This window comes from Hyla sarda, chromosome 10 (genome assembly GCF_029499605.1).
Source record: "Hyla sarda isolate aHylSar1 chromosome 10, aHylSar1.hap1, whole genome shotgun sequence".
Taxonomy (NCBI): domain Eukaryota; kingdom Metazoa; phylum Chordata; class Amphibia; order Anura; family Hylidae; genus Hyla; species Hyla sarda.
Window position 1 is genome coordinate 24,621,256 of NC_079198.1, and position 18,698 is coordinate 24,639,953.

The 18,698-nt window shown below is 45.3% G+C and overlaps 1 protein-coding gene across 5 annotated transcripts in view; it reads right to left on the bottom strand.

Annotated features, from left to right (window-relative positions):
* Nucleotides 1-18,698, bottom strand: part of LOC130293585 (sodium-dependent neutral amino acid transporter B(0)AT2-like) — an 89,884-nt gene that overhangs the window by 44,789 nt on the left and 26,397 nt on the right. Inside the window, exon 1 of one of the 5 annotated variants that reach the window (XM_056542433.1) lies at nt 12,422-12,522. The exons of 3 other annotated variants lie outside the window; for them this stretch is intronic. The gene's annotated coding sequence lies outside the window, so the exon portion shown is untranslated. Of the gene's footprint in view, nt 1-2,694; nt 2,713-12,421; nt 12,523-18,698 lie in introns of those variants that run through there. One more of the 5 variants, XM_056542438.1, reaches the window with a different exon arrangement.

Genomic DNA, 18,698 nt, shown 5'->3' on the forward strand with positions numbered 1-18,698 from the left:
GAAACTTTATTCATAATGTAGTGAAAAGTTCAAAATTTATACTTTTTTTTCTTAAAAACGGATGCAGCTGGACATCATTTTTCAAACTGTATACAGATAAAAATTTGTACACACCTTTTGATACAGTTTAGTCAGGTTTTGAGGAATCAGTTTTTTTTTTTTTTTTATCATCAAAAACCTGATACGGGAACTGAATTGCAAAAACGTGGTGTGAACCCAGCCTAACCTACATACGGTAGAAGAGAAAGCAGATGGATGACTTCAAGATCAGACTACACAGTGTTTGTTTGTACAGTGATCCCTCAACTTACAATGGCCTCAACATACAATAGTTTCAACATACAATGGTCTTTTCTGGACCACTGTAAGTTGAAACCAGACTCAACATACAATGACAATCTGGAGAAAGACAGTCCAGATCTGTGAAACTTGTCAATGGCCGAGAGAACTGACCAATCAGAATGGGCAATTTACTGGTAAAACACCTGTATTACTGAAGTGTATGCACTGACTGATGTCTGGTAGCGCCCCCTACAGTACAGGGAGGTAGTACATGTTCTGTACACTTTACCTGTACCAGGGTTACCTCCTCCTTTGGACATCAGGTGGGGAGACTCCATGTTACTTTTTTAGGACATTGCGTGTTCTGTACAGGACCCTGAAGAAGCTCCTGTCCTCTACATAGACCAGTGTTTCCCAAGCAGGGTGCCCCCAGCTGTTGCAAAACTACAACTCCCAGCATGCCCGGACAGCCTTTGGCTGTCCGGGCAAGCTGGGAGTTGTAGTTTTGCAACAGCTGGAGGCTCCCTGCTTGGAAAACACTGACATAGACAGTGATTACAGCTCCCAGCAGATCTTTCTTACTTTTATATGTAAGGATTTGCTTTATATACATTAGCTATCTACTTATTTTTCTTTCATTCTCACTTTTTCCTATTTTTAGATGACATTTTGGTGGCTTCAGAACCAATTACCAGGTTTCCATAGAGTTCTGGTCTCAACATACAATGGTTTCAACATACAATGGTCATCCTGGAACCAATTAATATTGTAACTTGAGGGACCACTGTAGTCTGTTACCATGGAGACAAACAGGGGCTGTATACACAAAACAGCAATATATTTTTAATCAAGACTTTGTGAAGTTGTGTTTATTATTTATTTATGGTATAGTGGTCAATCAGGAAAATGGCGTCTTTCGGTGACTATTCTCCCAAGGACCTGGCATTAGGCCGGGTTCACACCACGTTTCTGCAATACAGTTCCCGTATACATTTTCAATGTGAAAACCGTACGGAACCGTATTGAATACCGTATACATTGACTCTCCATTGAAAACCGTATGCCAAACGATGCATCCGGTTGTGTCCGTTTTGCATCCTGTACGGTTTTGTCAGTTTTATTTCCCGTACCCAAAACCATAGCCTACCGCTGTTTTTGGTCCGGGTGAAAAACCGTATTGAAACGTATACTTTTTTTTTTTTAACATGGGAATCAATGGGAACCGTACAGAACCGTATGTGCGTTCGGTTTCATCCGGTTTGCACCACACGTTTTTTTGACTTTGCATCGTTTTTTTCTTGGAACTTCAATCAAACAAGTAAAACTTTATTCATAATGGAAAGAAAAAAGTATAAGTTTTTTTCTTAAAAAACGGATGCAACCGGACATCATTTTTCAAACTGTATACGGTTTTCAACCGTAAACGGATTAAAATTTATACAAACGTTTTGATACCGTTTAGTCCGGTTTTGAGGAATGCGTTTTTCATTCAAAAACCTGATACGGAAACTGTATTGCAAAAAACGTGGTGTGAACCCAGCCTTATATAGGGCACTTAAAGGGGTACTCCGGTGAAAACCTTTTTTCTTTTAAATCAATTGGTGGCAGAAAGTTAAACATATTTGTAAATTACTTCTATTAAAAAATCTTAATCCTTCCTGTACTTATTAGCTGCTGAATACTACAGAGGAAATTCTTTTCTTTTTGGAATGATCTCTGATGACATCACGAGCACAGTGCTCTCTGCTGACGTTATTATAATAATAATAACGCTTTATTTATTGTTGTCCTTAGTGGGATTTGAACCCAAGTCCCCAGCACTGCAAGGCACCAGTGCTAACCACTGAGCCACCATGCTGCCCTTAGCATACATCTGCTATGCATGGTCGGCAAAATGGACAGAGATGCCAGCAGAGAGCACTGTGCTCGTGATGTCATCAGTGTTCCAAAAAGAAAGGAATTTCCTCTGTAGCATTCAGCAGCTAATAAGTACTGGAAGGATTAAGATTTTTTAATAGACGTAATTTACAAATATGTTTAACTTTCTGCCACCAGTTGATTTAAAAAGAAAAAAGGTTTTCACCGGAGTACGCCTTTAAAATCTTTTTATTAAGTGGAGGAGCGCACATCGCCTTTACACAGCAGTTGACTCAACTATCCTATAAAGCAGTGTTTCCCAACCAGGGTGCCTCCAGCTGTTGCAAAACTACAACTCCCAGCATGCCCAGACAGCCTTTGGCTGTCTGGGCATGCTGGGAGCTGTAGTTTTGCAACAGCTGGAGGCACCCTGGTTGGGAAACAAGGATATAAAGGATATAAATCAGTGTTCATGTACAAAGAGAGCACTAGAGCAAATGAAATAAAAGCCCCATGGGGCCATCCTCAGAGCGGCAAATGTTACCAGCTCCTTACCTGCCCCGCCACGTTTCACCTCCTGGAGACCATGCACCTACTGCCTCTGATCATGCCAGGGAAAATCAGCTCCATGAGGAATGGCTCTCTTTGTGTTTATGGGTCTGGTACCTGACAAGACTGTACATTTAGGTGCGCTATTCCCTGTATACCTCCAGTGTACGCTCCTTCCTCCTTTCTAACGGAGCTCGGTCAGTCCCCGTGATGAAGAAAGAGACAAAGGATTTCCCATGCATCCGCTTACGGCTTGCAACATTAAATAGGGGAAGTGAAGGAATAGGCACAGCAGGTGGAGAAGAACTCTAAGGAAGCGGCAAACTACAGAAGATGAGGCCCACGAGGGTGATGGCCACAAAGGCTTCTGGGATGGCTGGAGTCTGATTGAGCTTGATAGACGGGAGAAGACCTAACCAGGCGGATCAGTATTAAAGGGGTACTCCAAAAAACATTAACTGGTGCAAGAAAGTTAAAGGGGTACTCCCGTGAAAACCTTTTTTTTTTTTTTTTTTTTTTTTTAAATCAACTGGTGCCAGAAAGTTAAACAGATTTGTAAATTACTTCTATTAAAAAAATCTTAATCCTTTCAGTACTTATGAGCTTCTGAAGTTCTTTTCTGTCTAAGTGCTCACTGATGACATGTGTCTCGGGAAACGTCCAGTTTAGAAGAAAATCACCATAGCAAACCTCTTCTAAACTGGGCGGTTCCCGAGACACGTGTCATCAGAGAGCACTTAGACAGAAAAGAACAACCTTAACTTCAGAAGCTGAAAGGATTAAGATTTTCTGGAGCCAGTTGATATATAAAAAATAAAGTTTTTCCCTAGATAACCCCTTTAAAGGATTTTATTTTTAAAGTTCCCTGAAAAATAAGACCATAACAAAGTGTCCACTGCTGGGACCCTCCACAATGTTCAGTTATTCTGCAGAACCCCACAGGAGAAATGAAGTACTACATAGTCCCTGTACAAATCAATAGGCTGTAAGTGGAACAAATAGACTAGGTCCTTGGTGTATGGTAGGGATCGACCGATTATCGGTTTGGCCAATATTATCAGCCGATAATCACAATTTTGGGCATTATCGGTATCGGCAATTACCTTGCCGATAATGCCAATAATGCCACCCACCGCACCGCACCCCCCACCACACCGCCGCTGCCCCATTGCCTCCCCCATCCCCGGTTTTATAATTACCTGTTCCCGGGGCCCGGAGTCCGCGCTACTTGTGGCTCCTGCAGTTTCCTGCGTTACGTTGTCCTCAACGCGACGTCACCGTCAGTGCACACAGTGACAGCTCAGGATGGGAGCCAGAAGAAGCGCGGACCCCGGGCCCCGGGAACAGGTAATTATAAAACCGGGGATGGGGCAGCAGCAGTGGTTAAACTCAGGACGGGCAGGGGGAGAGAAGCGGGCGGCGGCGGTCTCTGGGCAGGGGGGGCAGCGGTGGTGGTAGCGCAGACCCCGGGCCCCGGGAATAGGTAATTATAAAACCGGGGATGGGGGAGGCAATGGGGCAGCGGCAGTGGTTAAACTCAGGACAAGTAGGGGGAGAGAAGCGGGTGGCGGTGGCAGTCTCTGGCCCCAAAAAAGCCTATGTGTAGGGCTGGGGGGGGGGAGAGAGTGGTGAAACAGCCGATAACTTATACCGGAATATTGTTATAAGTTATCGGCTATCGGCCGGAAAGTCCACAGCTTATCGGTATCGGCCCTAAATAAATCAATATCGGTCGATCCCTAGTGTATGGTCTTGCTCTGTTCTGCCTATCTGAAAATAAGTCTCCCAAATGTATAAGCCATCCTGTCACTTAAAGGGGTACTCCGCCCCTAGACATCTTATCCCCTATCCAAAGGATAGGGGATAAGATGTCAGATCGCTGCGGTCCCGCTGCTGGGGACCCCGGGGATCGCTGCTGCAGCCCCCCGCTATCATTACTGCGCAGAGCGAGACTGCTCTGCACGTAATGACGGGCAATACAGGGGCCAGAGCATCGTTACGTCATGGCTCCGCCCCATCAATACAAGTCTATGGGAGACTTAATAGACTTGCATTAAGGGGACAGGCCGTGATGTCATGAGGGGCGGAGCCATGACGTCACACTGCTCCGGCCCCTGTATCGCCCGTCATTACGCACAGAGCGAACTCGCTCTGCGCAGTAATGATAGCCGGGTGCTGCAGCAGCGATCCCCGGGGTCCCCAGCAGCGGCACCCCGGCGATCTGACATCTTATCCCCTATCCTTTGGATAGGGGATAAGATGCCAGGGGTGGAGTACCCCTTTAAAGGGGTATATATTTATTTTTTTTTCAAATCAACTGGCTCCAGAAAATTATACAGATTTAAAAATTACTTCTATTAAAAAATGTAATCCTTCCAGTACTTTTCAGCTGCTGTATACTACAGAGGAAGTTGAGTTGTTCTTTTCTGTCTGACCACAGTGCTCTCTGCTGACACGACTGTCCATGTCCTGAACTGTCCGGAGCACAGCTTATGACTGTCTGGGCATCCTGGGAGTTGTAGTTTTGCAACAGCTGGAGGCATACTGGTTGGAAAACACTGCTGTATAATTAGGAAATCTCCCTGCATATATGGCATTCATAGTCCCCCATTTTCACCCAGCGGAGGTCGACCACGCCTCTCATGACATCACGACCACGCCCCTCAATGTAAGTCTATGAGAGGGGGCGTGACAGCAATCACATCGTGACAGCAATCACCCCCCTGAATCGCGAAAACAGCTTTCAGAACATTTAGTTCTGAACGCTGGCCAGTGGCGTACCCCTTTAATAGGTTGCAAAGTACCTGTGTTTTACACTGGCCGTGATACGCCCTGTGGTGGCAAAGTTAGGGCAAGCTATAAATGAGTAGTTAGTGGCCCAAGTGCCGAGGGATTTGTTTGACTTTATGTTTTTAATTTATCCTGCAACCTTACTAATAAAGCTGTCAAGGAGCCAGACGTGCATGAAGGAATTGTTGTTTGCCTGGTGAATGAAGTAAAAACATGTCCTTTTGGCTGTGTGAAAGGATCCCAGACATAACCCCAGAGTGAACATCTCACCAATGTACACATATATATATATATATATATATATATATATATATATAGATAGCTATTAACATGTCACCCTAAGTATAATGAATGTTACGAGGTAGCATTTTTCATACATATACATCAGGGTATTCCTATGACGTAAACCTCTGATGGACACTCAGGTGACCCCCATCACGAGATGCTATGATGGGAATATCCCGCCAGCACACGGAATAAGTCAATATATGAATTCCACCGGGATGACGCGTTATCCATCCTTGTACTAAGCCGCCTTCAGCGTGTTCATACATGTTCACTACTAGTGTTAAATCTGTAATCCCTATAAAATGCTAAATCTAATTATATAACCGGTCTGCCTCTCCTACAGTGCTCCCCGTTCTCCTGCTTTATGGGCGACACAAATTTCAAGTTACATAGGAACGGCCTGTAGCACAAAAGGTGATATGGGGTAAAAGGTAATGGAATTCATATCCAGCTGGAACCGGGAAAAACTGAAAGAAAACCCCAATTCCCCGCAGCTCCTGTTCTGCTCAGGCCGGTCCGCAAATCTTTTGTCTTCTTCCTGCTTCCAAGACGAACCTGTCGGCTCAGCCAATCACTGACTGCAGGGTGTCCTGTCTTGTCCAGGGATTCATTTCAGAGGATGACTTTGTGGTATAGGGCAGGATCCAAGCAGCGCAGGGCAGGACAGACACAAGGAGTAATGTAGGAACGATTTAATGGATAAAATGCAACACGTTTCACAGCACTTGTGCAGTTTCATCAGGCATGGCAATACAGGCTAGGGAGGAGCATTACGTGCAGAGTGGGATTAACCCTTTCACAAACTGATAGAATAGAGGATATATTACCGTATTATTCGCTGTATAAGACGCACTTTTTCTTCCCCAAAACTGGGGGGGGAGTTGGTGCGTCTTATACGGCAAATACACACCTATCGCGGCGGTGCCTGCGGCCATCAACGGCCGGGACCCGCGGCTAATATAGGACATCACCAATCGTGGTGATGCCCTGTATTAACCCTTCAGACGCGGCGATCAAAGCTGACCGCAGTCAGACACCCTAATGATAATCCCTTACTACCTAAAGCAGCGTTCCTGATAACCCTGGAAATATCTCAGTATATATATATCTAAGTATATAACGATTAATTAATCGTGAATCGTTTTGGTTTCATAAGCTGGCTACATTAGTCCCTCAGGGACTTAATGAGTCCATTGAAAATATACGCTAGATAATTTTTAGATAATCTTCAGGTTTAGTATTCCATATATATATATATATATATATATATATATATATATATATATGTGTGTGTATATATTTTTTTTTCTCTCTCCCTCCTTTGTTTATGTATATTTTTTTGCATATATATATATATATATATATATATATATATATATATATATATATATATATATATATATATATATATATATACCGTATTTTTCGCCGTATAAGACGCACTTTTTCTTCCCCAAAACTGGGGGAAAAAAGTCGGTGCGTCTTATACGGCGAATACACACCTATCGCGGCGGTCCCTGCGGCCATCAACGGCCGGGACCCGCGGCTAATACAGGACATCACCGATCGCGGTGATGCCCTGTATTAACCCTTCAGACGCGGCGATCAAAGCTGACCGCCGCATCTGAGGGGAAAGTGACACTAACCCGACTGAATAGCCAGGTTAGTGCTTACAGGACACCGGGAGGGACCTTACCTGCCTCCTCGGTGTCTTCTCCGTTCAGGGATCCCCTGTATGGCCGGCGCTCTCCTTCCTCGTCATCACGTCGTCGCGTATGTGCGTCACGACGTGATGGCGGCGACGGAGAGCGAGGATACCCGGCCGGCAGCAGAGACGTTCCGGAGCGACGGGGACAGCGATGGAGCGACATCCAGGGCAGCGGTGACGAGTCCGGAGCGGCGGGGACACGTGAGTATTACCTCCTATGCAGTGGTCTTCAATCTGCGGACCTCCAGATGTCGCAAAACTACAACTCCCAGCTTGCTGGGAGTTGTAGTTTTGCAACATCTGGAGGTCCGCAGGTTGAAGACCACTATTGGGTTCAAAATCTTTTTATTTTTTATTTTGCACCTATAAATTGGGTGCGTCTTATACGCCGGTGCGTCCTATAGGGCGACAAATACGGTATATATACTTATTTATATATATATATATATTTTTTTTTTTTTTGCATAATTATTATTATATATATTTCTTTCTATATGAGTGCATGTGACTATATACATCTTCTTAGTATACTGATATATCAAGAGATACCATTCTTTGTATTGAAGTTTGGTTGCATTTATAGGTAAATTTAATTGTGTTGTATACGGTGTATTCATATACTTTAATATACATATATACTTAGATATTTCCAGGGTTATCGGGAACGCTGCTTTACGTGGTAAGGTTATCATTAGGGTGTCTATTATGATGATGCATATATACGCAGATGCCTTTTGCATTTTTTTTTATTCATTGTTGTTTTTTATATATATGAGATTTGTTTTTATGAAAAGATGCTTTGTATATCCATGTACCGTACATTTATATTTCTTCTGGTTGTTTTACCAGTTTTTTTATATGAATTTATGATCGTTTCGGTTTCTCAATATCTGAACCACTTGCTGGAGATAAAAAAGGGTTAATCTATCGACTATACCGTCAGTTTGTGAAAAGGCTAATCCCATTCTGTATTTAATGCTCCTCCCTAGCCTGTATTGCCATGCTTGATGAAACCACGCGTCGCCATTTTATCCATTAAATCGTTCCTACCTTCCGCCTTGTGTCTGTCCTGCTCAGCGCCGCTTGGATCCTGCCGCATCCCACAAAGTCATCCTATGAAATTGTTCACCTGGTCGGGAAGGTTACAGACGGGACGTATTATCTCACCCACGCTGAGTCCACGCAACCACCCAGGGTAAGAGCCCATCACTTATTGTGTGGATTACCGCGTGATGGTTTTACGCCATGGAGCGCTCTCCTGCTTTGTTTTGGATTGTCCAGTGATTGGCTGACCCGGCAGGTCCTGAAATAAATTCTCATCCCAAAAGCAGAAAGAAGACAATAGAAGTAATTTACAAATCTTAGTTTAACTTTCTGGCAACAGTTGATTTAAAAAAATAAATAAATAAAAAATAAGTTTTCCACGGGAGTACCCCTTTAAAGAATATGCATCAAGTGTTAGCTCTAACAGGTGGGATCACATAGTATTATTTAGCAATAATTTTGGTCAGTATTTGAGCCCAAACAAGGAGTGGGACCAAACTACTAACCAAAAAACTACATATGAACCAAGGTTACCATCTTTAAGTATCCCGGTTTTTACAAGGTTTAGGGGGCTGTATTAATTTTCAGAGCTGGCATTATGTAAGGGGGTCTGGCTCTTGTACCCCCAAATATATGGCTGCAATTGTGGGGGCAAAATATCCATCCCCAGTTTCACTGTAGAGTAGTGGTTTCCAAACCGTGTGCCTCCAGCTTTTGCAAAACTACAACTCCCAGCATGCCCGGACAGCCAACGGCTGTCCGGGCATGCTGGGAGTTGTAGTTTTGCTACAGCTGGAGACACACAGTTTGGAGACCACTTCTTAAGAGCCTCTGAAAGCCAAGTGATATAGAAGGTGTCGCATGGGCGTGCAGTGCAATTCCAAAATTTCCTTAAAGGGATTCTCCACCCCTAGGCATCTTCTCCCCTATCCACAGGATAAGGGATAAGTGTCTTATCGTGGGCGTCCGGATGATCTCCTGCACGGCGCCCTAGCAATCCACACTAGGGGCCCTGCGGCCGGACCCCTCGTGATCAGACATCTTATCCCTATCCTTTGGATAGGGGATAAGATGTCCAGAAACGGAGTACCCCTTTAACATCCAAAGACAAGAAAAAGATTCAACAATAAAAGATGTTCAGTTTCTTACTTTGTGAACGAGAATTCTACCCCTACAACCGTCTAATCCTTCCTCCAAGCCGGGTGAAAGTTGTATGACCAGCCTTACAATGAACGGCATTACATAAGGATTACCTCCCCGACACTCCCCCACAGGTATAGGTTTACACATGACATCACATCGGCATGAGGTTCTTCACTTCACGTCTCATGACAACAGGACATACAAGAGAAAGGTCACGTGTGATACGTATCCTCTAAAACACCGTGTCAACATAAAGGAAATGGTTTACAAGGAACTTTATTAATGGTGTTTTCCACCCGTCTACCCCCCCCCCCCCCCCCATTCTCTTGGTTGCAAATTTTAACCTGTGACCCCAGGTTAGATAATCAGATATCAGCGGGTTTGGCCGATCATATGGGGGCCTCCTGACTTTCCACTGATTTTAATGTAGATTGTAGATAACTGCTAGACCCTTTGTTCTTGTCCATTTAAGCCACAACTAGAGGTATCTGGCAGCTGCTTACACCCCTTTTAATTGAGAATACAAGTTGAGCATTAATGGAGAACTTCAGAATATAAATATTGTCCCCCATACTGCCGGCAGTAAAAAAAATAAAGATGTACATACCTTCCTCCGCGCCCCCGGGGCCTCCGGTAACCGGCTCCAGTCTCCACCGCGATCCTCTGCCTGGTTGCCGGTGGTCGGAGAATCATACTGTGCTCAGCCAATCACCAGCCGCAGCGAAGTCCGACTCGGCCGGCGATAGGCTGAGCGGCAGTGTGAGAACGCTTCAAGACACAAAATTCTTCACTACACCGACACCTGCTGCCGGGGCCGAAAACGTCACACTGCCGCTCAGCCTATCGCCGGCCGAGTCGGGACTTTGCTGCGGCCGGTGATTGAGTGCAGTAAGACTCTCCGACAACCAGGCAGAGGATCGCGGTGGAGACTGGAGCCGGTTACCAGAGGCCCTGGGGGAGCGGAGGAAGGTATGTTCATCTTTATTTTTTTACTGCTGCCAGTATGGGGAACTATTTTTATATTCTGGGGTTCTCCTGTATACGGTGGGGGTAGGCTGGCAGCTATCATGAGTATGGCCAGCCTAAAGGAGAAGTATCATGGAAGAAAACGTTTTAGATCGCGGGGGGGTCTGAGCGTCGGGACCCCCGCGATCTCCTGTTTGGAGCCCCAGCTCTCCTTCACACCGGCGCGTCACGACCCCTGCCCGAAGCGGGGGCCGCCACACCCCTTCCACATAGCTTTATGGGAGAGCCGTTTGGTAATCTTCAACTCTCCCATGCAGCTATATAGAGGGGGCGTGGTGTGCTCACTACCAGGCAGACATCCCCAGCAGGCACCACGTCACTGATGCCTGCTGGGGCCGACACTTCCGCCCGTAGTTCACCTATACAGGGCGCCTCCAGCTGATTCCCCATTGGAGTTGTAGTGGGGAAACAACTGGAGGTACCCTGTATAGGTGAACACCGGATTTGTGATGGCCGCACATACCGCTCCCCGCCGCGCAGCCCGCAACCCCCCCGGCCCCGTCACGCCGCTCAACTCACTCCCTCTCCCCCTTAGTTCACCCATTCAGAGTACCCCCTCCCTGCCGTGCAGCCCGCAGCCCCACGGCCCCGCCGCTCCGCTCAACCCACTCCCCCTCCCCACCCCCCTTAGTTCACCTATTCAGTGTCCCTCCAGCTGTTTCCCCACTACAACTCCCAGCTTGCCCTGACATCTATTGGCTGTCAGGGCATGCTGGGAGTTGTAGTGGGGAAGCTGGAGGCATACTGTATAGGTGAACATGCAACCCCCCCCCCCCCCCCCCCGGCATAATACTTTAACTTGTCCCCGGGAGCCTGCACGCATCCACTTCCTTCAAAGCACTGCCGAATGCATTCGGCCACTAGGAGGGCGACCCCTAGTGGCTGAATTTAAAAGTGATTTTAAACTGGTTTAAAATCACTTTTTTTTAATTAAAGTATATTAGAGATATGTTGTAGTACTTAAGTACTACAACATATCAATTTTGATTTCATGACAGTGCCCATTTAAACAGTTTTGTAAATTACTTCTATCTAAAAAAAAAATTATCCTTCCAGTACTTATTAGCTGCTGTATGCTCCACAGGAAATTGTGTAGTTCTTTCCAGTCTGTCCACAGTGCTCTCTGCTGACACCTCTTTCCATGTCAGGAACTGTCCAAAGCAGGAGAGGTTTGCTATGAGGATTTGCTCCTGCTCTGGACAGTTCCTGAAATGGACAGATGTGGCAGCAAAGAGCACTGTGGTCAGACAGAAAATAACTACATAACTTCCTCTGGAGCATACAGCAGCTGATAAGTACTGGAAGGGTTAAGATTTTTTTTATATAGAGAAGTAATTTACAAATCTGTATAACTTTCTGGACCAGTTGATTTTTTTCCCCTCTGGAGCACCCCTGTAAAGCATAAGTCCAAATTATTTTATTTTTTTTACTATTGTTTGTAATTGAAACAGCCTACAGTTCCCCTTGACTTTTTTTTCGTATTTTGGTGCCTCACAACCTTGAATTAACATGGATTATTTGAGGATTTAGATCATTTAAGTATATATATATATATATATATATATATATATATATATATATATATACATACATACACACACACACACACACTGTAAAGAAATATATATATATATATATATATATATACTGTAAAGAAAAAAAATTTAAAACCTTTGCACTCGTGCTTTAAAAAAAAATAATGAAAATGGGGACAACGTGGACCAATACACATACCGTCCAAGAACATACAGAGAGATCTGTTGAGACCAGCGTTCGCCCCCTGAGGCTGATGGCAATCCATTCATAGGGCTGTATGTTACTTTTCGCCAGAAGACACAAAGCTGCTCCTGTGAATACACTGTATATGGTGTCTACAGACCAGTATACCTGTGTCACACCCTCGGCCGGCACAAATCTCTATCTAATAATAAGAATACGACTATGGAAAGAACCTAAAAAGAACCTGATTAAGCCCTAACAATAAGAATAAAGGAGCTCTCCGCTCTGGAAAATCCCTTTTTATAAGAAGGGATCCCTGTAAAACACGTAGATCAGAGGGAATCAACTTTCTAGCGCTGTGCTCTAAAAACTATGGACCGTCAGCTGTTGCAAAATTACAACTCCCAGCATGCTGGGAGTTGTAGTTTTACAACAGCTGGAAGCCCACAATTTGAAGAACAGTGTTCTAGTGCATCCTAAAGTTGTAATGCCGAAGGAGTTCACATGTCAGGAGTACTACGAATTATAACAGGCCGCCCACTATTGTGAACATGGGACTTTTAAAGCTTTTCACTAGGGAAATCATGTTTCATACTAAATGCCCCTTCCTGGATCCTCCCACTGCCCTATCTTCAGCAGCAGATCAGCACACAAAAAGGAGAAGGCAGCAGCTTCTACCCAATTACCTCTCTCTGCTAGAAGAACTTAGAAGAACTTGGTGGAACAGCTTCTTGGATTCAACTGTAAGTGTTTATAAATACATTCGCATATTAATACAGGAGTCGGAAGTACAAAAAACTGTGGAGTCGGAATATTTATCTACCGACTCCACAGCCCTGGAAGAAAGGGAACCTGGTGTAGAAATGCACACAGCAGTACGTCACGGCTTTTCTGCTTATTTACTCATTTATCAATTTAACATGAAAACGTATTTCACTTCTATACTTCTGACTGTATTTATCCAGATTAGATGTTAATCCTACAAAGCTTCCATTTCCTGTAACAAATACAAACAGTACATACCAGGGAAGTAAGAACTCAGTAGGCCAGTGTTTCCCATCCAGTGTGCCTCCAGCTGTTGCAAAACTACAACTCCCAGCATGCAGAAATGATGAAATCCGGCACTTCTCATTCTGGTCACCTGGGCTAAAACTAAGCCGAGACGTTGTGTTCTGTACAGATTTCCCATTAAAAAGGAGATGTCCGGTACGGTCTATTCCTATTCCATCCTGCCAGGGCTGCAAAAAAAGATAAAAACTTTCACTTACCTTCCTACATTCCCCCGGAGCTCTGCAACAGCTGATCAGTCGGCCGTGCTGTTTACTTCCCTTAGCCCGAGACGTCACACAGCGCTTCAGCCCATCACCGGCCAGGGCTGGACATCACTGCGGCCGGTGATAGGCTGAAGCGCCGTGTGACATCCCGGGCTAAGTGAAGTAGAAAGCCTGGCCAGCCAATCAGCTGTTGCGGAGCTCCGGGGGAACGTAGGAAGGTAAGTGAAAGTTTGTTTGCTCTTTTTTTGCAGCCCGGGCAGGATGAAATAAGAATAGTCCGTACCGGACATCTCCTTTAATGCCTTTATTCCCAGAGGAATGAGGACAGTGAAAGGTGACACCAGTATATAGATAACACTGGACCCACCACCATTCACAGCAGAGATCAGTCCCTCCCCTGCCTGTAGAATGACCTCCCAGAAAATACCCAGTAGCATCTTTAATTGATCTGAATGGGACAGCTTTGCAGCAATCCACTGCAAAGACACCACACTGACATCATGGTAGCTCTCCCTGCTCCGTGAGCTAGGCTGAGAGCGGCCGCAATGTCTGTAAGTACAATGCACATGTGCGCAGCGACTCGCTGATCACTGTGTCTGCTCATAGGGTCACACCCAGCACAGTCACAGCATATTTGACGTTGCGGATGCATTACTAAATGTCCCTAGAGCAGTGTTTCCTAACCAGTGTGCCTCCAGCTGATGCAAAACTACAACTCCCAGGTCATGCTGAAAGTTGTAGTTTTGCAATAGCTGGAAGCACACTGGTTGGGAAACAATGCTCTAGGGACATTTAGTAATGCATCCGCATTGTCAAATATGCTGCGGATGCGCTGGGTGTGACCCTAACCTAAGGGTGTATCCACATGTACAGTTTAGAAAGCAGCAGATTTGACCCTGAATTCAGTGATTTAGTTTACATTATTATCTGCAGAATAAAATCTGCAGCTTCAAATCCTGCACGTCAAATATACGCAGGATACAGGATTCTTCTCAACACAGAAGGGTAGGCAAGCCTATATGGGTAGCGGACATTCCCATCATGCATTGCTGACATCTACTCCAGGTTGTCCGCCTCCACCTGTATTCCCCTGACTGCTAAAGAGGAACTCTCCCCACTATTGTGCACTTCGTATTGTGCTCCCTCACAGCTGAGCCTCCCACATTAGTTCCTAGTTCTTATCATCTGCTGTTTCATAGACAAAACCCTCCTATATCTCCAAGAGCTACAACTGAGCATGTGCGACCATGAAGCTAGAGCTAGGTCGACTGTGAGAAAAAAATAGAGGGATTATCCCCCAGCAACCAATCACAGCTCAGCTAACTAGCTCTGGTAAAGTGAAAGCGGAGCTGTGATTGGCTGCTTTGGGAAAATCACTCTGGGGGAGATTTATCAAAAACTGTGCAGAGGGAGAGTGGTGCAGTTTCCCATGGCAACCAATCACATCGCTTCTTTCATTTTTAAAGAGACCTGTGAAAAATGAAAGAAGCGATCTGATTGGTTGCCATGGGCAACTGCACCACTCTCCCTCTGCACAGTTTTTGATAAATCTCCCCCTCTAATTTTCCTCTCACACAGTTTGATAAATCTGGGCCCATATTTTGGATGTGGTGAGGGATTATGTGAGAAACTACTGAACAGATTAAATTACTATATAGGAAGGATCCTAGCCTTGTATCATAGACTCCTCAATGGAGTCATGTTACTGGATACTGGAATCCCCCTTTACCTTTCATACTGATGTCATATCCCTAAGATATTCATCTGCTTTGGGCCCCAACCAATGGCAATAATGGAGCTGCGGAATCTGTAGGCGCTATATAAATAAAATAATTATTATTATATTATTTTTCCCTGGAGCCATCAGATTGTTGCTTTGAATTTCCAAGGAGTCTATCCAAATGCAATCTGACTGGTTGCTTAACACAACAATACCACTTTTCCTTTTCCTGTACAGTTTTGATAAATCTCCTTTTGTTTACAGCAACTTAAACCTGTGACTCAAAATTCACATTTATTTTACAAGGCATCAAATATGGAAAATAAAACATTTGCCAAGGTAACTACAAATCTGCATCTGCTTTGTGTGTACAAGTCCTATGCAGACTAGGGCTGCACGTTTGGGTAAAATGTCATATTGCAATTATGGAGGTAAATATTGCAATTTTAATATGCGAAATAATAAACAAATTGTAACCCCCCCCCCATTTCATGTCCAATCCCCCTCATGTCATGTCCAATCCCCCTCATGTCATGTCCAATCCCCCTCATGTCATGTCCAATCCCCCTCATGTCATGTCCAATCCCCCTCATTTCAGGTCCAATCCCCCTCATTTCAGGTCCAATCCCCCTCATTTAAGGTCCAATCCCCTCATTTCAGGTCCAATCCCCTCATTTCAGGTCCAATCCCCCCTCATGTCAGGTCCAATCCCCCTCATGTCATGTCCAATCCCCCCTCATGTCATGTCCAATCCCCCCTCATGTCATGTCCAATCCCCCCTCATGTCATGTCCAATCCCCCCTCATGTCATGTCCAATCCCCCCTCATTTCAGGTCCAATCCCCCTCATTTCAGGTCCAATCCCCCCTCATTTCAGGTCCAATCCCCCTCATTTCATATCTATTTCATGACCATTACCTTTCCCCCATTTTACATCCATTGCTATTTCATGTCCCCGGCATTTCATATCTAATCCCCCATTTCATGTCCACTCCCCTTTCAGTTCCGGGCGCTGGGTTTCCGCTGCAGGGGTTGTGATGTCACGCCCGTCATGCCCACTCCCATAGACATGAATGGAGGGCGCGCGGCGCGACGTCACAACCCCTGCAGCAGGAACACAGCGTTCTAAACATACCGTTTGGAACACCGGGTCCCAGCGGCGGGACCCCCGCGATCAAACGTTTCATCCCCTTTCCTTTTGATAGGGGATAACATGTAAAGAGGGGGAGTACCCCTTCAAAGGGACACGCACGGGAGCCTGGCAAAGCCGCGACCACACGTTTCCCTCGACTTTCCCTCTGCACAGGTTTTGATAAATCTCCTATAGGTCTACTTTTTCTTGCTAAATGTATATTAATAAAAACTATAGAAATGATGGAATGGAGTGTGATTGCAGAATCAGACAACACAGGGTTCTGTTTGTAGTCTGTTGCCATAGAGACTTATAGATCTGCATTTGTGCTGTAGACAAGTTTCTTTCAATACAATAGAGCTATAAATAAATAATAATTGGATGCAATGAAGGACCTTTCCTTTGTTTACCTCATCTTAATGAATCGCCAGCCAGATACCACGTCTCTCAGTGCATGTTTTTTGCAAAAAAAAAAAAAGTCAAGTCACACAGCCGGATTAAAGCCAGACCATTACATAGAGACCACTAAACTCCCCTCCAAATTATTCAGAGATAAAAATAATTCCATCCCTGGAGCCGCTCTTTAAAAATGGATGAAGAATGCAGGGAACGGAGAAATGGTCTGTAATTTACCAGCCAGACAAGTCAGGCACGTACAGGGACTACATTCTTTATATATACCGGGCAATTACAGAAAAAGGCCAAAACCTAAGCTGTCACTTCACCTCCATTTCCATGATACAGGTTGGTAAGTTTATTATTCAGTGCCCGCTTGCCAAATATCTACTGGGCAAGAGTCATTCCTACTAACATAGGCTTGTACAGATTATGGATAAGACAAAAAAACAACCGAAAACGAAAGGTATTATTGGATTTCCTGTCCCTTACAGCTCCGAAGAAAGGTCGAGACCAGTGTTTCCCAGCTGGTGTGCCTCCAGCTGTGGCAAAACTACAACTCCCAGCAGCGGATTAGAAGAGGACATCAGTTGACCCCAATAGCCAATCAGTGGCCTCGGTGGTCTTGCTCTGTACACGCGACATCCGCTGCTCAGGTGACACTGAAGTGTTGACCGGAGGCAGAATGGGGGATCAGCATGAGAATGGAGTCATTTTTTTTCCCAATGATGAGGGGGATTCTAATGATTGTAAAACATGAGGGGGGCACTAATGATCCTGAAATGGGGAGATGAGGGGGGCACTAATGATCCTGAAATGGGGAGATGAGGGGGACACTAATGATCCTGAAATGGGGAGATGAGGGGGGCACTAATGATCCTGAAATGGGGAGATGAGGGGGGCACTAATGATCCTGAAATGGGGAGATGAGGGGGACACTAATGATCCTGAAATGGGGAGATGAGGGGGGCACTAATGATCCTGACAGGAGGGGAGATGAGGGGACACTAATGATCCTGAAATGGGGAGATGAGGGGGGCACTAATGATCCTGAAATGGGGAGATGAGGGGGGCACTAATGATCCTGACAGGAGGGGAGATGAGGGGGACACTAATGATCCTGAAATGGGGAGATGAGGGGGGCACTAATGATCCTGAAATGGGGAGATGAGGGGGGCACTAATGATCCTGAAATGGGGAGATGAGGGGGGCACTAATGATCCTGAAATGGGGAGATGAGGGGGGCACTAATGATCCTGAAATGGGGAGATGAGGGGGCACTAATGATCCTGAAATGAGGAGATGAGGGGGGCACTAATGATCCTGAAATGGGGAGATGAGGGGGGCACTAATGATCCTGAAATGGGGAGATGAGGGGGGCACTAATGATCCTGAAATGGGGAGATGAGGGGGACACTAATGATCCTGAAATGGGGAGATGAGGGGGACACTAATGATCCTGACAGGAGGGGAGATGAGGGGGGCACTAATGATCCTGAAATGGGGAGATGAGGGGAGCACTAATGATCCTGAAATGGGGAGATGAGGGGAGCACTAATGATCCTGAAATGGGGAGATGAGGGGGGCACTAATGATCCTGAAATGGGGAGATGAGGGGGGCACTAATGATCCTGAAATGGGGAGATGAGGGGGCACTAATGATCCTGAAATGGGGAGATGAGGGGGCACTAATGATCCTGAAATGGGGAGATGAGGGGGACACTAATGATCCTGAAATGGGGAGATGAGGGGGCACTAATGATCCTGAAAT